This window comes from Peromyscus maniculatus, chromosome 14 (assembly GCF_049852395.1).
Source record: "Peromyscus maniculatus bairdii isolate BWxNUB_F1_BW_parent chromosome 14, HU_Pman_BW_mat_3.1, whole genome shotgun sequence".
Lineage (NCBI taxonomy): Eukaryota > Metazoa > Chordata > Mammalia > Rodentia > Cricetidae > Peromyscus > Peromyscus maniculatus.
In genome coordinates, this window is record NC_134865.1 from 76,567,244 (window position 1) to 76,587,073 (window position 19,830).

The 19,830-nt window shown below is 45.3% G+C and overlaps 1 long non-coding RNA gene across 3 annotated transcripts; it reads left to right on the plus strand.

Annotated features, from left to right (window-relative positions):
• The first annotated feature begins 3,215 nt into the window (after positions 1 to 3,215).
• On the plus strand, positions 3,216 to 17,262 carry LOC107400422 (uncharacterized). 3 transcript variants are annotated; one of them, XR_006063250.2, is made up of 8 exons: positions 3,216 to 3,276; positions 3,918 to 4,013; positions 5,951 to 6,200; positions 9,387 to 9,563; positions 12,882 to 12,958; positions 14,209 to 14,379; positions 16,036 to 16,090; positions 16,648 to 17,262. It is a non-coding gene; the product is annotated as an uncharacterized LOC107400422 (long non-coding RNA). The 3 variants fall into 3 exon arrangements; XR_001577097.3 differs by lacking the exon at positions 12,882 to 12,958 and having other exon boundaries at positions 16,648 to 17,261; XR_006063252.2 differs by lacking the exons at positions 9,387 to 9,563; positions 12,882 to 12,958 and having other exon boundaries at positions 16,648 to 17,259.
• Positions 17,263 to 19,830: the final 2,568 nt, after the last annotated feature.

Here is a 19,830-nt window from a genome sequence, read left to right on the forward strand (position 1 = left end):
AGCCAATAGACCCTTTCCTTCCCCAGTGTCTTTTGGTTAGTCTTTTTGTGACAGTAATGTAAAGCAAATGAGGATACTCCCTGAGCCAGAGAGAACCTTCAGTACCACAGCCTTCCTAATGGATTCTCACTCTCAGCCATCTTTATTGAAATGCCCACTGCAGGTTTGGACTTGTTCTGGCATCATGTGTGCCAACTCCTTATCACACATCCATCTGCAGGCACAGGTGTCCATTGGTTCTGTTTGCTGGAGATTGGGAAATAATTGAGTTAGCCTCTACCCTTTACATTTCAAAGTCAAATTTAGAGTTGTGACATTAAAAATCAATCTTACCCCCAGCCTCAAAGCCTGTTGTGATTCTGATTTGCATAATCAGAATCTCTAGGTCTATGTGAAAATAATTAAGAAGTCCACCATGTTGAAACTGGCAATCCACATGTCCCTTGTTTTAGGCTGTTGTTAATTTTATTCTATTGTTTTGGTTATTTATTTTTAGGTTTTTAGAGTCATGCTGTTTTAAATGTTGCTTTTTACAATTCAGTTTTCTATGTGATTGCTAACAGGATAGATGTGGTCTGAATGCAAATGGCCCACATAGGCTCATATATTTGAATGTTTGGTCCTCAGTTGGTGGAACTGTTTGTGAAGGGTTAAGGGGTGTGGCCTTGTTGGAGGAGGTGTGTCACTCAGGGCAGGATTTGGGGTTTCAAATGTTTCACCATTCTCAGTTAACTCTCTCTGCTTTATGCCTATGGACCAAAATGTAAGCTCTCAGCTGCTGCTCCAGCATCTATACCTGCTTGTCTGCCATGCTCCCCACCGTGCTGGTCATGGACTAACTCTCAGGATCCATGAGTCCCAAATTAAGTGCTTTCTTTTACAAGTTGCCTTGGTCATCATGTTTTATCACATCAATAGAAAAGCAACTAAGATAATAGACATAGAAGTATTTGTTACTGGTCCTGTTTCCAGAGAACTGTGATGACTCACTTAATCACTATGTTCTATTGCTTGGGGACAGATGCCTCTGTATCATCAGTGATTGCTAGCTCAAACTTTCTCTCTTCAATGATGAATCAAATTGCTTGGATGTAATCCCCTTAAACTGTGCACTGAGATCATATGGTGTTTTCTTTTTGTTTTTGTTATTGTTATGTTTTTCCTCTTTAAGCTTGCATTCTTATTTTTCTATTAGTTTATCTTCCTGATTTTATCTGCCATTTTGTTTAATGTGCTCTTAAACTGTACATTGATTTAACTGTAAATATCACATCCATTAGTTTGATGCACTTAAAAGGATTGTTTGTATTTTACATAAATGAGTGTATTGTCTGAATGTAAGTGTACTACATGCATGCAGAGCCCACAGAGGCTAGAAGAGGACATCAGAACTCCTGAAACTAGAATTATATACACTTGGGAGCTGCCATTTAGGTGCTGGTCTACTGCAAGAGCAGCTAGTGCTCTTAATTGCTGAGCCATCTGTCCATCTCACACTTTTTATTTCATTTTCTTGGAACTTAGTCTCAATATGAAACCCAAACTGTTCTCAGGCTCTCTAAACTTCTGCGACAGCTTCCCACCTCAGCTGAGAATTACAGGCATATATATATATATATATATATATATATATATATATATATTCCCAATGGATACACCATTCTCTCCCTCCTTACACACACTAGTCATGCTTGTGGTGACCACTAAGGCCTCAAGTCATCTGTGGGTCTGCTTTTATCACCTGCTTTTTCTCTTGGTTTTTAAATCACTGGTGTTTTCTCCTGGTGTAATTTTAGAATATTGAGTATAAACAACAGTTAACATACTCTAGTGAATGTCCCTACACACACACACACACACACACACACACACACACACACACACACACACACTTAGAATTAACCAATTCCTCTGCTGGGCAGATGGTGAGTCTTTGAACAGCCCTAATAAGAACAGAGCTATGACAAGGTCAGGTGATAACTGATAAGTCAGTGTGTGTGTGTGCTCTCTGGCTTGTCCTGGCCTCGGTGACCACAGCTTTGCTTATCCTGAGCCATTTAGAGTTGTAAAGTGACCTTGGCATGTTTGACACCCCTAAATTTCTATATTAGTCCACCTCCATCAGGATTTAGCAAGAGTCTCAGGGGAAAGCCACTGTACCCAACTGCTTGTGGGGTCAGGACACACCAACCTTCAGAGCTTTCTGTTCCTAACACATGGCTCCCAGACACTGTCCCATACCCCAGGAGTCTTTATCTTCCTCAGAAAGCTTGGAAAACTCTACTCTGCCGTCTAAGCACCTGTCTAGCCTCTGATCTTCCTCAGCTTCCTTCTTCTACATGGGTTCCCAAGTAGCATCTTTTTGACAGTCTAGGAAACAAGGAACCTGAAGTTCTGTCACATTATAGAAGGGACTTTCCAGATCCAGCAAAAATCTCAGTCTCTAGACTAGGGCAAGAACCACCAGATGATTAAATGGAAGTGTGACTGACATGTACACTAACCTGAGGAAGTAAATATGTGGAAATATGCTGAGATCTTGGGTGATGCAATCTTCTTATAGAAAAAAACACAAAGCAGCAGACAAGTGGAAAGTCTGGCTAATTGTAAAATGCATAGAAGTATAGCTATTATGTTAAGTTAAAAATAAATTTAAGAAACATTCTAATAATAATTAGCATGGCACTCATTCACAATATATGTAAAAAGCTCTCATCAATCAAAAACTAATGGAAACACACATAGAAAATAGGGGAGGGCTATAATAAACTGACAGAAAAGGAAATGTACATGACTAGTTGTGAACAGAAACCCAACCACACAAGTTCCAAAAAAGGCAAACTATTTAAATGAGAAAATATTGTTTAAATCTGCAAATTAGTCAAATCACCAGCCAGCCAAACAAAGCCAAGCTTACTAATACCAAATTGACACATGGTATAGTTTCCTTTGTTGGCTTGGTCCTTCTTGAGGAAGGATGACAGGGAGCCATATCTTGCTCTTTCTGTCACATTTGCCTCAGTCACTACAAGGGCACGGGTGGGCAGCGCCAGGCAAGCAGCTTCATTGAAAGCTTGTTCTATTTCACAAGGAAAAAAATTATGCAGAAGGGATATTAGAACTAGAGTGTTCCCCTTGAATTGTGCAAGACAGAACACCTAGTAGCTTAAACATTAACGAGAGTCCCCCTGTGGCCTGGCCTTGCATTCTTTGCCTGCCTGCCTGCAGGGCACCACTTTCCCAAGCCTCCCAATTGCACAGATCCCAGCGCCCATGGTGAGTCCTCCTTTTCTTTGCTCTCTGTCCCCAACATGCTGAGTCCTCTTCTGGCCCCTGGTTTGGACTCAGTCAAATAGATGCTCTCTAGCCTCAACAGCACAGTTTGGAGTGGTGGGTCAAGTCTGTTGGCCCAGGAACAGCCTGGCCTCCCCATTCACATTTTCTCATGTTGAGATCTGGGAGCAAGGGGAGATCAATCTACTGATACTGCTCTGAGGATAAGACCTCCTGCTCCAGGTTAAGATGGTCTACAATAAATCCAATGGACAACACTTTCTCCATCAGCACAGGGCATACCTGCCCTTGTGAATGATGACCTCTGCATTGTCAGACTGGAGCCTTGATTTCCTCCTTGCTCTGGTGAGAGGGGTCCAAGGTAGACAGAGCTGGACTCATTCTGTGTGGCTGGAGGAAGACCCTGGGTTGAATGTACTTACCCTGGCCATTCCTTCTTCCCCAGGTCTAACAGACATTGAGGGTGCCTCTAGAACAATCATGAAATTTTCCATTTTCCAATGAGTTAGAAAACCCAGGGCTTCAGTGTCTAACCTAAGACAAGGGTTCCTGCCTCCCCTTCCATCATTAACTCTGCTGTATCCTTTCATCCAGACTTCTGTTAAAGTACTGTTTTCTTCTAGAGCTGTACCACCCTGAACATACTCCAGCTCAACTGATCTGCAAAGCCAAGAAGCCTGGGCCTGCTTAGAATTTAATGCGAAACATCCCAGGAGGAGGTGGGTTTCTCTTACCTGGACAGCGTCTTCCTCTGTCCTTTCATCATTCCTTTCTGAGACAGGGTCTGTTGCTGAAGCTGGAGATCACTGATTGCCCAGACTAGTTGTCCAGCATGCCCCAGGAGAGGTAGGCAAACACAGGGACAACCCAGAAACCCAAGGCACCCTTAGCTGTTCCTTCCCAGTAGAGCAACACCGAGCACCTCCACACCTGTGAGTAATTTGCGGTCTGGAACTTCTCGTGTGAGAAATAAGGTCTGCCCAAGCCAGTGTATGACACAAACAGTGTGAGGTCAAATCTGTCCTTGTGACCTGCTGGTGGTGGGGGGGCAAACCTATTCACCATCACATGTGTATACATGATAGGGTATACATATGCTTAAAATTATGTATGGTCCATATATGGACACACATGTCATCTAAAATTATATAATATCTCACCTGTCAATTGCCAAGGAATCAGTCAATGCCCCTTCCCTACAAGGTCAACTCTACTCAAGAAACTACCCACTCAGGCCTCTGGAAGGATGAGTTTTCTGAACCCATCCCTATTCTGTACAATGCATCCTATGCTTCTTCAATGCCACTCTGTGTCTTGTCCAGTTTGCCATTTGAGATACCAAGAACCTGGGCATCGTGTCACAGGACACCCTGAGACTCAGGACATGGGGGTCCTCTTGCCCCTGCCCCTTCCACAGTGCTGGGATTGCACGTGTCCTAATGTGCCCAGCTTTTGATGTGGATGCTGAAGATCTGATCTCAGGTCCTCATGTCTGCATGGCAAGGGCATGACTAACTGATCCATCTCCCTAGCCCCAAACTCATTGTGATAAAAAGCACATGATTTGAAATCCACCTTTAGTCCACTTCTGAGGGAATGGTAAGGTTTTGTTACTTTCATGAGCACTGCTTTACAGCAGGTTTCAGGAACTTTTTCCCTTGCATGTCTTTTGAATGGCTGCTTCCCACTTCCTGCCCTCTACAGCTCCTGGCAGTCACTACTTCATTTTCTGTTCCTATGATTTGCACAGCTTTAGGGATCTTCTACAAATAGAGTCATGCAGGATTCATCCTGCTGTGGCTGACTTGTTTCACTTAGCATGGTGTCTTTAGGGGTCTGTCCTTCAATCAGCAACATGTGTGTGCACACCTTCTGAACATATACCACACACAATTATTTAAAGTGATTACAGTATGCTAATTGTACAGACATCATAGAGTATCTCCTTCAAGCCTTAACAAAGAAATGGGAAAACTTGCAAGAGGCTTTCCTTTAGGATGGACTCCTGTGGAAGGCCACCTGACTATACCAGCATGGAGTCACCCAGGCTAGAGTGGGCAGCTTCAGCTACATTGCTTTGCAAGGAGTCAGGAAAGAGAAGAGCCAAATTCTCACACAGGCGTGATGAGGAAGTCCCTCCCAGAAGTCACAGAAATTGCCAATCTCATTGTTTCTGATTTCTTCAGCCTTTTCATGACCATAAAGCCAACCTCTCTCATTCTATTCTAAGAACCAAGCAAGGGTGGACTAGAGAGATCTCTCAATGGTTAAGAGCACTGGATGCTCTTCCAGGGTTCAATTTCCAGAACCCACATAGAAGCTCACAACTATCTGTAATCCAGCTCAAAGTGATTTTACACCCTCATACAATCATGAATGCAGGTAAAAACTAATGCACATAAAATAAAAAATAAATAATAAAAAAGAAACCAAGGGCTTCCCTGATTATAGAATCGCCAAAGCAAACTGCAGTCTTTAACTTTATTGTAGTTTTGGAAGTGAGGTTCTCTCATTACCCCCAATTTCTTGTTGAGAAGTTGACCAAAGACGAGCAGCAGTTATTTGCCCAGGGTCCCTGGGGATCTGGCCTATGTGTGGCTAGAATCTGCCTTTCTGGCTACCAGTGTTCACTTGCTGGGTTCTGTCTTTGTTTCAGAACCAGAAGAGAAGGAAAAACATTTACTGCATGCAAGAAGAAACAGCTGTGGAGGAAACAGAGCAGTGATCAGGACCCCATGAAGTCCCCTCTGGGGTGGTAGCACCCATGTAAGGAGGGGGAGATGTGACATCCTGCAGTCAAGGGTCAGCCCCATCCCTGGAAGTCACAGAGCCTGGAGAGGGTGAATACAGCAGAGTCGTTCCTGTTGGTCGGAACTAAGATTTGTGCTAAGAGCCTCAAGAAGCCAGTAAGTAATAGAGTCTGAATGATCTTAAGTCACTGTGTGGAGGATGGACCCTGAGGGGACAAGAATAAGAGAAGAGAAACTAATTAAAGTTAGAAGCCTAGGACAGGAATTGGCCTAATTTTTCTATACAGGGCCAGATAGTAAATATTTGGGGCTTTATGGTCCATGAAGTCTCTGTTGTAGCTATTTGACTCTGCCATTGTTGTGAGAACCATAAATAATACTGAGTGTGACTGTCTTCAATGAACTTTATTTTAAAAAAAATGCCTGACCATATTTGGCCCATAAACTATAGTTTTTTACTCCTGGTCTAGGTATTATATATTAAGGGACAAAATTACTTGAAATGAAGGTATTAAGATAAATGTGTTAGAGAAGCTTTGGGGGTCAGATGCTGAGCCCTGGCAGCCTGCTACCAAGTCAGGCTCCACCACCCTGCTCAATAGACCAATTAATACCTAATAATGAAAAAGCCGAAAAGGAAATCCAGTATGGCCACAATTGAGAATGGGAACAAAGAGATTCAGTGACAACCTGAATCCACCTGGGAGTCTTATCATGGGATTAAGAATTCCATAGAGACAAGAGGTGTGCATAGCTAACAGTCTCTGGTGGGGTGTGGTCCTGTCCATCAGTCTGGCCTGAAGTTGTTGGAAATGTGTGAAGTCTTCCTAGAGAGTAGCTTCCCTCCTGGGTGGCACTAAGCCTTATCCTAATGCCAGCAAGAGATTAGTGGGAAATGCCAATTCCTCATTTTGTTTTAATACTTTGATACCCACAGGGAGGGAGCATAGTATTCCTAGAATGACTTTATTCCATAAACATAAACAGTTCCATAGCTTTATAAATTTAAATATTGCTGGGCGGTGGTGGCTCACGCCTTTAGTCCCAGCACTTGGGAGGCAGAGGCAGGTGGATCTCTGTGAGTTCGAGGTCAGCCTGGTCTACCAAGTGAGTTTCAGGAAAGGCGCAAAACTGCACAGAGAAACCCTGTCTCAAAAAAAAAAAATAATAATAAAATAAAATAAAATAAATAAATAAATTTAAATATTTTAAAAACTGTTTTTAAGGTTAAAATCTCTCAATCATCTTTCTGCAATATGAACAATAAACTACCTACTTTTACTTTAAGAGGGAAAAAACATGACATCACCAGATCCCAAATAAATCACACATGAAGGCTTATTTTTTATGAATGCCCAGCATTAACTTGGCTTGTTTCCAGCCAGATTTTCTTAACTTAACCCATCTATCTTTTGCCTTTGAACTTTTACCTTTCTCTATCTCTGTATGCCTTTTCTTTCCTTCTTACTCCATGTCTGGCTGGTTAGCTGGGTGGCTGGTCTCTGAAGTCCTTCTCTTTCCTCTCTCATTCCTTCTACCTTTTTTTCCAGATTTCTATTTCTTCTCTCTGCCTGATAGCCCCACCTATCCTTTCACCTGCTCAGGATATTAACACCTGTCATCCATGATATGGACACAAACTATCTGGAAGGAAAAAGGCCCACCTTTTGTGCACATCCCTTTTTCCCAGGGAGACATTCTGAGCCTCCACCTGGGTCCCCTGCAACTCTAGGGACTCGGCTAAGATTGGCAGCAGAGTGTCCAGCCAAGAACAGGTGAGTCACAAGTTTCTACTGCCACCCACCTCACTCAGGCCATGCCATTCGTGCCTCAGTTTCTCCATTTGTGAAATGGGGTCTGCAGTCTCTAGTCTAAAGATGCAGTGTCTAGTGGCTTAGAGTCACTGTTGCTGCGACCAGGACCTAAGGCAAGTTGGGGGAGGGTTTATTTGGCTTATACTTCAGTATATCACTGAAGAAAGTCGGGGACAGGAACTCAAACAGGGCCAGAACGTAGAGGTAGGAGCTGGTGCAGAAGATATGGAGGAACATTGCTTACTGGCTAGCTCTCATGGCTTGCTAGGTACATTTTCTTACAGAACCCAGGACCACAACTCAGGGCTGGCTCCAACTGCAAGGGGCTGTGCCCTCCCCCACCAATCACTAATTAAGAAAATACCCAACAAGCTTACCTAGAGCACAATCTTGGGGAGTTGTTTTCTTAATTCAGGCTCCCTCCATTTGATGACTCTAGTCTGTGTCTAGTTGACATAAAACTAGCCAAGAAATGCCTGACATGGGGGTAGGGGGTGGAAATTGATTGGTGGAATGATGGCCTAGCATGTGCAAAGCTCTGGGTTGGATCTTTAAACCCACGTAGAACTGGGCATGCTGATGGAATCCCAGCACTAGAGAAACCGAGGCAGAAGGATCAGGAATTCAGGGTCATCCTCAGCTACAAAGTGGGTTTGAGGATGACTGGGCTTCAGGAGACACTTCTGAGAGAAAAGAAAGCAAAGAAGGATGAGAAGGAGGAGGGAGAGAAATGGCTGATATGGCACAGGTGCTCCACATGTTTTGGGGTCAAATGAAAAGAATCTGCCTTGTGGTTTTCAAAAAGCAAAAGAACTATTTACTCGGTCTTCAGGGCACAGGGTGCAGCCATCATGAGGGTACTATATGACTGCCCTGTTAGGCCTCAGAGAAGCTGAGGTGGAGTGCTCAACAGATGGCCCTGTGGGTAGTCAGACTCCAGGGCAATTTACAATGCTAGCCAGAAGACCCAGCTTCCCTTGGGAGATTCAATCATGGTTTATATGATCTTGATCACAAACATCTGAGGTATGTGGACTTGTTTTCCAACAGAAGAAATTTAGCCCAGTTATGTCTTACCAGGAGAATCCACTAGGGCAATGGTTCGCAATCTGTGGGTTGTCACCTTCTTGCAAAACTCTATCACCCAAAGTATTTTCCTTACAATTCACAACAGTATAGCAAAATTACAGTTATGAATTAGCAAAAAATATAAATGAATGCCTGGGGTCACCACACATGAGGAACTGTATTAAAAGGTTGCAAGCATCTGGAACATTGAGAGCCACTGCCCTAGATCTGGGGGCTTCACCTAAGTTCCTGATGGACACCTGGTGGAGAGGTGGTGATCAGGGCATAGAGAGAGAGTCCTGCAGAGGGCTAGCCTGAAGACACAGGGCACCTGGGGAAGCCGGGCAGCTGTTTCCAGGGAGTGGAGCTCCTGGCCCAGCTGCAGAGGAACTGGGTTTCTCATGCTTCTCCCTCCACCCCTGCTGCAAGCTGTGATGAGTTCTCCACCCTGCCCCTGCAGGACTGCATTTTAAGGAAGCAGCCAGCTCAAAGGGTCTGCACTATGGCTGCCTCTCCTTGGAGACCACCCCCAATCACTCTGATCTGTATATGTCCTGGTTTCTATGAGGATGAGAACGAGAAACTCTGGATGGTTGTAAGTCTGGGCTTTAGATCCTTTCATCCAACTGAAAACAGGGTAAGTTTGGGGAATCCATAGAGGCTGTACCCTGACCATTGTCCTTGTAGGCTAGGGTGTGTGTGTTGGGGGGATGTTATCATCATGTCAGAAAACAGCTGATACTGGACTGTGAACAGAACCATGTCCTCACCCGTGCATCAACCACAGGACCCCCTGCTTGGAGGCCCCACAGGCACAAGCTTATCCACAGATGGAGGGGGCCCTTGTGGTGAGGACTGACTTACCAGTAGAGGGCCCAGTCAGAGGAGCATGCTGAGAAAGCTTACAGTAGGACAGTTGATAGACTGGGCTTTGTGGGATGAGTAGGAGTTCTCCAGGTCAGAAGTTAGGCACACACTTGGAAGGAGCAGATGGGAATGGAAAGCACTAGCTTCTGATTTTTCTGCATATAATGAAACATCTGCTGCTGTTGTCCCCAAACTTGAATGTCCTGGGGAAGCATTTAACAGATAAGGGTCCTTATACTGGAAAGTGATTGGGGTCATGAGGGAAGTCCAAATGGGTTTCTGGATCTGCTGATGACAAAGGTGATCTCTCTGAAAACTGCTCTGGGCTGTGGCTTTAGACCACGATGGAACCTGGAAGGCTAAAATTCTCTCTAAACCTGCAAAAGCATTTCTAGGCATCATAAGTGCTCCAAAAGGACCAGGGATGGCATTTGAAGGCAAAGCCCTTGGTTGGTACGGCAGAGACTAAGGGTCCTTTCCATGGTACCAGGGTGAGGGGTTTTCTGTCTTATACCTGAAACAAATAGTTGAGATGCCCATTAACATGTCAAAGTGGACGCTGGCCTCTAGGTTTTCCCAGCATCCCTCAATCCCTACCTGTTACAGAGTATGGTCCCCTTACCCTGCTCTCTACCCCGAACTCTCCAGCCCAGGGCCTGTGCCTCCTCTTGCCCCCTCCTCCCTCCCCAGCCCATCACCTCTGGTCTGTACATAACTCAGACATTGGCTATGTCTCTTGGTCCAGGCAACCCCACTTGGTTGGCATCTCTTCCCCCTCTCCTTTCTTCTCCTCCCCTCCCCCTTCTCCTCCCATGGCCAGGCTCACAGTCCTGGTCACTCTGGACTCTCCAGATGTCTCTGCCTCTGGCTATGCTCTTCCTTTATCTACAACAAGCCTTCTCCTCCACCATACCTGGGAGCAGTCAAGTCCTTTTTTTTTTTTTCTTTTTTCCTTTCATCTGGTGCTGACATGATATGATAACAGACCTCAGTTTGTCCCAGGTTTAATTCACCTATTGCACCATTAAAAAAATTGAGTTGTTAAGTGTTTTTCTTTAAACCCATACCAAATAAAGAATGGAATTTTTTGGAACAAATATTTTTAGTATTAAAAAAAACAGAAAAGAATTCTGTTGAGGATGTAAATGAAGCGGCTTCCATGGGGAACATTGTGTAGTCCATTAAATTCAAATGGAGTCATGTGCCTCCCCGCCATCTCAGGTTAAAGTAGCTATTGGCTCCAAGTGTGCATGGAGGGGCAGGTGTGGCAATCAGAAGAGCTGCTGACAGCTGAGTGTAAAGGGGCGGGGCTCATCTGATGGCTGCTGGGAAAGAGAGAACCTGAGGTCCCCAGGCAAAGCTGTTGTTAAGGGACACATGACAGGCAGTGCCCCCTGGAGTGGTACTGGAACTCACTTTGTGCTTCAAGCAGGCCTGGAACTTGTGATCCTCCTGCCTCAACCTCCTGAGTAGTTTGGGATCCCAGGTTGCAACACCAGGCCCAGCATTGAACTTCTCTCTTTCCTCCTTCCCTTCTTCCTTCATTCCCTCCTATTTCCGTTGGTCTGTCTATCTTTCTCTGTCACTCCCTTGGTTACTATACTAAGCAATAGATTGCACTGTAACATTAACACACACACACACACACACACACACACACACACACACACACACACACACAAGCGGCAGAAGTAGGCACATCTCTAAGTTTAAGGCCACATTGGCCCACATAGCCAGTTCCAGGCTAGCCAGGTCTACACAGAGATCCTGTCTCCAACAAGCACACAGATCAATAAGCAAATAAATAAACCCTGACAACAGAGCCCTGTGAGCCCGAGTTCGGATCCCAGCAGCCACATGAAAAGCCTCCTGTGGCTTTGTTGCCTGTGACTTCAGTGCTGTGGGGGCGACAACACAATCCCTGCTTCAAAGGCTTCAGGGGAAAGTGACTGAGCAGACACAACTGAGTTCTCCTTTGGCCTCTTCAGGCTGGCATACATGTGCATCACACTCACACGCTTCACACTCACATCATACATACTCCACTCACATGTTCTCACTGTCACACACATTCTCTGTCACACACTCTCACATCTCACTCTCTCACATACTTATAACACAGGCACTCACAACATGCACACTCTCACACCGTCTCTCACAGTGTCTCTCACACTCACTCTCACACTCTCATTCTCTCCCACTCCCTCACACTCACACTATCTCTTACACTCACTTTCACACCCACACATTCTCACACTCTCACACCCTGTCTCTCACACCGTCTCTCACATACTCATACTTTCCCTCTCTTACACACTCACTCCCACTCTCTGTCACATTACTTTCTCACACACTCTCTCACACATTTTATCACACACTCTCATACACACACGCACACTCTCACACACTCTCTCATATCTCTCACACTTTCACACTCTCTTTTTCTCACTCACTCCTTCTCACACACTCCTTCTCACACACTCCTTCTCACACACTCCTTCTCACACACTCCTTCTCACACACTCCTTCTCACACACTCCTCACATACTCTTTCTCACACACTCTTTTTCTCACACACTCTTTGTCTCTCACACACACTCTCTTACACCTTCCCTCATCCACTCTCACATACAGTCTTTCACACTCTCACAAATTCTCACACTGTCTCAAATATACTCTCCTGCATACACACTGTGACATTCACCCTCATTCACACACTCACATTCATACACTCTCATACATTTTCACATACATTCACACACTCTCACATTCACTCACAACATCTACACACTCACCCATGCCTGTGAGTGTGCATATGTGTGAGTGTGTGTACATCTGAGTGTGTGTATGTCTGAGTGTGTGTGTGTGTGTAAGTATATGTGTGAGTATGTATGTCTGAGTATGTGTCTAAGTATATTGTGTGAGTGTGTAAGTGTAAGTATGAGTATGTATGTGTGAGTGTGTGTGAGAGTGAGTGTGAGATCCCACAAACAGTTACAGATTGGGATAGGACCTTCTCAGTGTGATCTCAGCCAGGGTCATCAGCTTTTTCAATCACAGGCCTCAGAGGGAAACTTTGATTTTGCAGGCACTGAAGACTTGGGAACACTCCCTGAGCCACCTTAGTGCAAAGCATCCAGAAACAGTGGCAGTTTCAGTACAAAAGTAGGTGACTAGTGAGTGTGGGCCCTTGTCCCTTCTTGGCTTTCCCCCTTCCCACCCAACTTAAATCAGAATACACACAGGAGCAGACTCTCACAAAAAAGTTAGGGTGACAACTGGGAAATTGATCTGCCACAGTGTCACAGGTGAGAGCATGTGTCTTCAGCTTATAAAACTCCAGGGATTTCTCAGGAAGATAGGAGGACATGGGTGAAGAGTTTGTGACATGTTTTCTGCTTTGTCTAGCACTTGGTTAAGGTTTATAGTGAATTTTTTCTTCCTTTTTTCGTTTTTGTTTGTTTTGTTTTCTTTGTTTGTTTCAGTCTGTTTTTGATACAATGTTTCTCTCAGTAACAATTTTTTTTTTGATTCTAGGTTTCTCTATGTAAGAGATCTGGCTGTCCTGGAACTCACTATGTAGACCAGGCTGGTCTCAAACTCAGAGATCTGCCTTCCTCTGCCTCTTGAGTTCTGGGATTAAAGGCTTACATGACCACACCTGGCTATAGTGACTTTTTTCATTTTGTAGCTTTCTATGTTGGCTCAGGTTTATGTTTTGCACTTATTAAAGACACATGGAGCTCTCCATCAACACTACATTGCATTTCTTCTGGTAAAGCCATTGCCCCGGAGCCCTACTCTGTGAGTGCATGGGCAGTGCATGTGTGTTGAATGTTCAGGTAGCTGCTCTAACTCTCTCCACTTTATTCCCCTGAGACAGCATCTTTCACCAAATCTGGAGCTAGACTGGCAGCCAGGAAACCCCAGTGATCCTCCTGCCTCAGTTTTCTACAGCACTGGCACATGCATGACTGTGACATTTTACATGGGTGTTGGAGAGTCACACCAAGTCCTCATATCTGTGCAGCAAGCACACTTACCTATGGAGCCATCTCCCCAGTATCTGTCTTAGTTTTCAAAGGAGAAATTTGAAAACTCTTGAAATGGCTGAGACAGAGCCCCAGGGGCCAACCCAGTACCAGGAAAGGTGCTGTGAGGCTGGAGACTGTGGCTGCAGTGTGGGAGATGCACTGGGGATGAGCAGGGATGCTGGAGGGAGTACTGGGTCAGATGGGGCAGAGGAGCAGCAGACATCAGGGTCCTGGGATGACCTAGGTGTTGGGTTAAGACTGTGGTTAGGGCTGTTGGAACATTATCCTCTGATCCTGACCTTTGCAGCAAAAAAGCCAGGCCAGCACCAGCCCTGGCTGCTGGAACCTGTCCCTAATGCACCTCTCCCTCTACTCCTTCAGCTTTTAGCTACTATGACTGTCACCTTGCAGCAGTTGATAAGATGCCACCAGGAGTCCCTGAACCCCATCCCCTTTACTATGTCCTGTCTTCCCCAAATATGGCAGCAATATTCCGAGATATTTTACTGGGGGAAAGACTCAACGTTCTGGCAATTAGTGGACCATATCCAGGTAAGTGTTTGGTACCTCATGGTGAAAGCTACAGCAGGAGGTGTGTGAAACAGAAATATTTACACCCTGTCCCACCCCGAGGGAGGTTCTCTCTCTCTCTCTCTCTCTCTCTCTCTCTCTATATATATATATATATATATATATATATATATCCCTTACATCCCTTATTTATTCTTTGTGTCTTTCACACAATGTATCTCCATCCCATTCATTTCCCAATCCCTTCATATCTACCTTCTGCCCTTGCATCCTTCCCCTGAAAATAAAATAAAATTTAGAAGAAAGAAAAAAAAAAGGGAAAAATCAATCTTGTCATAGAAGCTGTAGTGTGACACAGTGAGTCACAGAGTGAACACTTTTATCTATGTATCTTTACTTTGAAGTGTTCATTATAGAGAGTTACTGGTCTAGTTCAAGGCCCCTGGTTTCTGCTACACTATGGAGGCTGGGCCCTCACAGGAATTTGTCTGGGTTATCCTGCTGTTGATCTTTGTTGTGGAAATCCCTCCATCTTTGGGTCTGGAGGACCAGCCCCATCACATGCTCCAACAGACCATGGATGGGGTGGATGTTAGGGTGGGTCAGCCCATAAACCTGGTTCTGGTAGTTACATGGTTGGTCATCAGGTCAGCTCTCCCTTGTCCTCACCACCAGGGGGAGCTCTCCTGTATCACCTGGGCTATTCTCCCCTTATAACAATGAGCGAGGGGTAGGGCCAGTTCTGCTTTCAGATGCTCAGGGTCAGATCTCCTACACCGACACCTTTAGGGTCAGCAAGATTGTGTTGCCCAAGGGACAGTCTTGTGAGTGCTGCACCTGATGAGGGGCAGGACCAGCTCAACCCAGGGAGGTTCTTGTCTCTCTTTCACTCAAATCGACAAGGGCTCTAACAGGGTCGATTTCTAGTGGAAAATTTGAGGAGGGTTGTTAGGTAACAGAAATTTTTCCAACCAACAAAATATACTACTCTACTCATACCAGATAGAGAACCCACAACAGACCAAAGTACAGATACCAGCAAAGTCCATCTTGGTGAACCAATGAGTTTTATTGGGGTTACTTAAGGAATCTGGGTGAGGGATCACTTACAGGAGTAAAAATGACTCACAGAGCTGCATCACCAAAGCCCACCCCAGCATGGGTGACAGACAGCTCAGCTCACACAAGCCAGACGCTGGAGCACACTGCTCAGCCTGCAGCAGCTCAGCAGGTTATAGAGTGTCCTTTCCAGGTGCCTCAGTTGGGCTAAACCCTTCCAGGCAGCCTGGCTGGTTTCTGCTTCAAGTTTGTTCTTGTGTGAGAGTCTTTGGGGCTTAGCTCTGCTTCCTCTGGCAGGAAGGAGCCTAGTGAATGTGGTCAGTTTTAGGGGGTTCTTGAAGATATTTGTGTTGTTGACCTCCCTACCTAAGGAGGAGGCTATTAGTACAACAGAGGGGGACAGAAAGAGAGAGAGAATGCATATGTGCACACATGTAGAGACTTCTTCCCAGTGGGGCAGGTGTGGAAGTATTGCTCCCTCTGACTACAGAATCCACAGACCAGATCCCCTTCTACCCCTTACCTCTTTCTGTGGCCTCAAGTCTGAATGGGTGATTGTCCTAGAGCTGGCTAGATGTGTGTCACCCAGGATCCTGATGGCTGCTCCCTCTCCTGTAGATTGACAACACAGAACGACTGATCCTAAGGATGGTGGACAATGTCAGTAAGTGAGGTAAGTCAGGCACCAGCAAGCTTTCCCCCTTTAAAGGAAGGCAGTGCTGGTCTCTCTCCCTGAACTTTCCTTGTGTGTCCAACCCTTACTCCCACAGTACGCATAGGACCTCACTGAATCAGACTTACCATTCACCATTGGAAACAAATCCATGTGTCCAGTGTTCCAGTTCAAGCCAAATAAACATATTCAGGGTGTCGGAATGCAGGTCTTAAGACCACAGAAGCCTGAGATGGCAGTGATCAGACTAGAAAGCAGTGACCTTGGTTCTCAAGTTTTTTCACACTGGAGTGCTGTGTGGTATCCACCCAAGAGGACCTACACTGGACATCTGCCTCAGCATGTTAGCAGCTCTACCTCACTGGGTAGAGTTAGGCTCTTGGGTAGGTCTGGAGCTGGACTGGCTGGAGTACAGCCTTTGGATCCAGCACCCAGTTCTGCAGGGATTCCCTAAGCAGTCTTACCTTGGTCTTCTCTGGATCTTGGTAGCACTTCTGCCCTGCCCCTTGAAACCTGAGTGAAGATATTCTACATATACTCTTCTGCTTTTTCCTCAGATTTGCAGTTTGGCAATCCCTCCCACCCTGCTGAGAGCTGAGATTCAGAGGATCTGCTTCTGGGGGCCTGGCCCATCTGTGTCCTGAGTCTTCTCCCTTGCTAAGTACAACTGCGGCTTTCTTGCCCCCATTTGCCTCTGATGCTGACCTCACAGGTGGTCCTTCTAAAGACCCCTCCTCCCTCGAACCCCTCTCCTGGGCTCCCAGTGCAGCATGCACCTCAGGTGGCTCTGACCTGGAGGTGCCTCTGGAGCAGGAATGGATGGGGACTCCATGCCCTATGGATCTCTGAGACACCAACACTGGCTAGGAGTTGACCTGGTGCTGGGCAGAGGATGCTGTGCTCAGTAGCTTGAAGGCACCTTGGGATATGCACAGGGAACATCTGGTGTGCTTCTCCCACATGTTCAGTTCTTGGCTCCTAGAAGTAATGCTGACCCTACTTCCCACCATCAAACTTGTTTTTAACTAATTAAACTTTACTGCTTTTATTTAGATTCTGAGCTGGGCCAGGATGTCCTTATCTGCTTTCTAGTGTTGCAGGTGAAAGCTGGCCCCCAAATATTACAGAAATATTTTGTGATTTTTTTCTAGACATTTCCACACTGGAAGGAGTGGCTACTGGTCCATTTAAACATCAGGGAACTGGGGGGAAGGTCTAAGAGGGAGGCTGTGTGGGAACTGGGTGAAGCAGAGCTGAGAAAAGGCTGAGAAGCTGTGGCATCACAAGGAGGTATGGGAAAGGGGTCCATGACCTACAGTGTCAATGCAGGAGGCACACTAATCCACTGCAGAGCAGAAGGAGAAAGTGTCCTTGCACATGAAGACACCAGATGATCAAGAGAGCAACAGAGAGGGACAGAGGCCAGATACTGTGGACATGTTCTTCTTCACCTGGTCCACAGGAAAGAGGGGCATCCACTCTGCCACAATTCACAAGAAGAAACTTTCAGCAGATGGAAGCTACAACTTTACAGACAGAGTCTATAAAGACCCCTTATAGACTCTGGGGCTGGATCTTGGTTGGTCACATGCTTACTTAGCATACATAATGCTCTCAGTTGATTCCTCAGTATTGTGTAATCAGGGTGTCAAACCAGGTGTGTGAGCACACACTGGGACCTCAGCACTTGAGATGTGGAGTCCAAAGAATCAGACTTTAAGGTGATCCTTGGATACATAGTGAGTTCAAATCCAGTCTGGACTACAAGAAACACCAGCCAGCCCCTCCGGCTGTGTGTGTGTGTGTGTGTGTGTGTGTGTGTGTGTGTGTGTGTGTGTGTATGCATGCGCACATGCATCTATTTTTTGAGACGGTGTCTCTGTGTATTCCTGGCTGCTTTGGAAATCTCTGTGTAGACCAGGCTGACCTCAAATTCTGAGATCCACCTGCCTCTGCCTCCTGAGTAAGGGGATTAAAGGCATGAGACACCACTGCCTGGTTGAGACTTTTTTTTTTAAGAAAGTGTTTTTAGGGAATATAGATAGAGATATATGTTTTGGAATATATTCATATATGTATCTATATATATATATATAGATATATATAGAGAGAGAAGTTTAAGCCATATATGTTCATATCTATTTTAAACAGGAATTAAACCACATAGGTTTCAACCTTTGTCATAAGATTAAAGCCAAATTTTGTTATAAACTACATAGATTTAAACCATATACATAAGCAATTTATGTCTTGACATATGAGCTTATACTATAATTTTAAAATATTAATATTACTATTATTTACCTTTATTATATCAGACCCAATGATCAGAGCATGCAGAGTTTTTTTTTTTTTTTTAAGTTTGGGCAGTAAATAAGGGCTGCAGCCAGTATTGCTAAACATAGTTGACTAATACATTTAGAAATAAGTATTTAGTGGCCACCTTCATGCATTTAAACATTTAAACGGGGGAGGGAGGTGGAGGGCACAGGCTGTTCATGCTTTCCTGATGGGGCTGCTTCCTCACTGTTTGACCCTGGTGTTTCCTGTGCTGCTAAGGAGCATGTGCCACTTCTGTTGGGAATCAAAGAAAGTATCACCCAGGAGAAGTGGCTGGCAGTGGCCACCCAAGGTGCCTGGCCTCATAGGCTCCTTTGCCCTCCCCGTCTGGGCTCCTCCTTGGTATTCCCTAGACTGTGGTATCTGCAAAAATGAGGTGGGGGATTGGTTTTCTCCCTGGCTGCAGGCTGTTTCATGAAGCGAAGAAAGCTGTATGCAGGAACCTACCAGTCCCAAGCCAGTCTGAAAGGGCTGCAGATAAGCAACCCAGTGGTCAGAGAAGCGTTTCAAGTGTCCTCTGCCCCCCAGCTCAGAGGTCATGGGTGCATTCACCTACTCTTATTGAGCTCCAGTCTGTCTGCAGACCAGATACCAGAACCAGAAAATTACTGATTGGCCAAAAACCAGTAGAATAAGCTAGTGAGAGACTTGGGGTGCACACCCTAAAATCAGTATTGCAAGAGATCCCGGTTTTAGGCACCAAGGTTAGATCTGGGGTTTCACAGTAATGAGGGACAGACCACCAAAGTCTATTAAACCAGAAGCAAACTTTGTTCCAGAAAAATAAAAAAATAATAATTCTAAAAAACCATGGGGCACAAAAGCATATCATCTAGCAGCGAACACAGCCAGTGTAGGAATTCTCAGGCTGTGGCAATGGAGGTGTGTACTGGGCCCCTTTTATAGTATTGGGTGTGGGGTGCATGCTAGGAATCACGTAGAAGCAACTATTACAATTTCACTTTGGTCCAGGCAGTTGTTGGCTATAAGGGACAAAGGGGTTAAAGTTCACCCCTGGCTATGACAGAGGAGCTGCTGTAAAGCAGACAGCCATTGTTAGCAGTTAACCTTTGGAGCTGATGAATGTCAGCTTTTATCTCTTAAGCTTATAATATTATATTTCTATATTCCTGGACCCTTCACTCCATTATACATTAAAGCCTCCAAGGCATGGCCCTTTATAGACATTTACATAGCACCCTATTCTCACAGGTTTGTGTATCACAGGCGTTTCTCAGATACACTTCGTTCCTCAGGGGAAGCCCAGGCAGGGAGGGGCTTCCACACCCCCTCTGCCAAAGGCTGCTCTCTATAGATTTTGATGCTTCCCTCTCCAGTCCACACTCTGCTGTCACAAGTCTGTGGCACTTAGTAGGACAGTCCTGGGAAACTAATTCAGA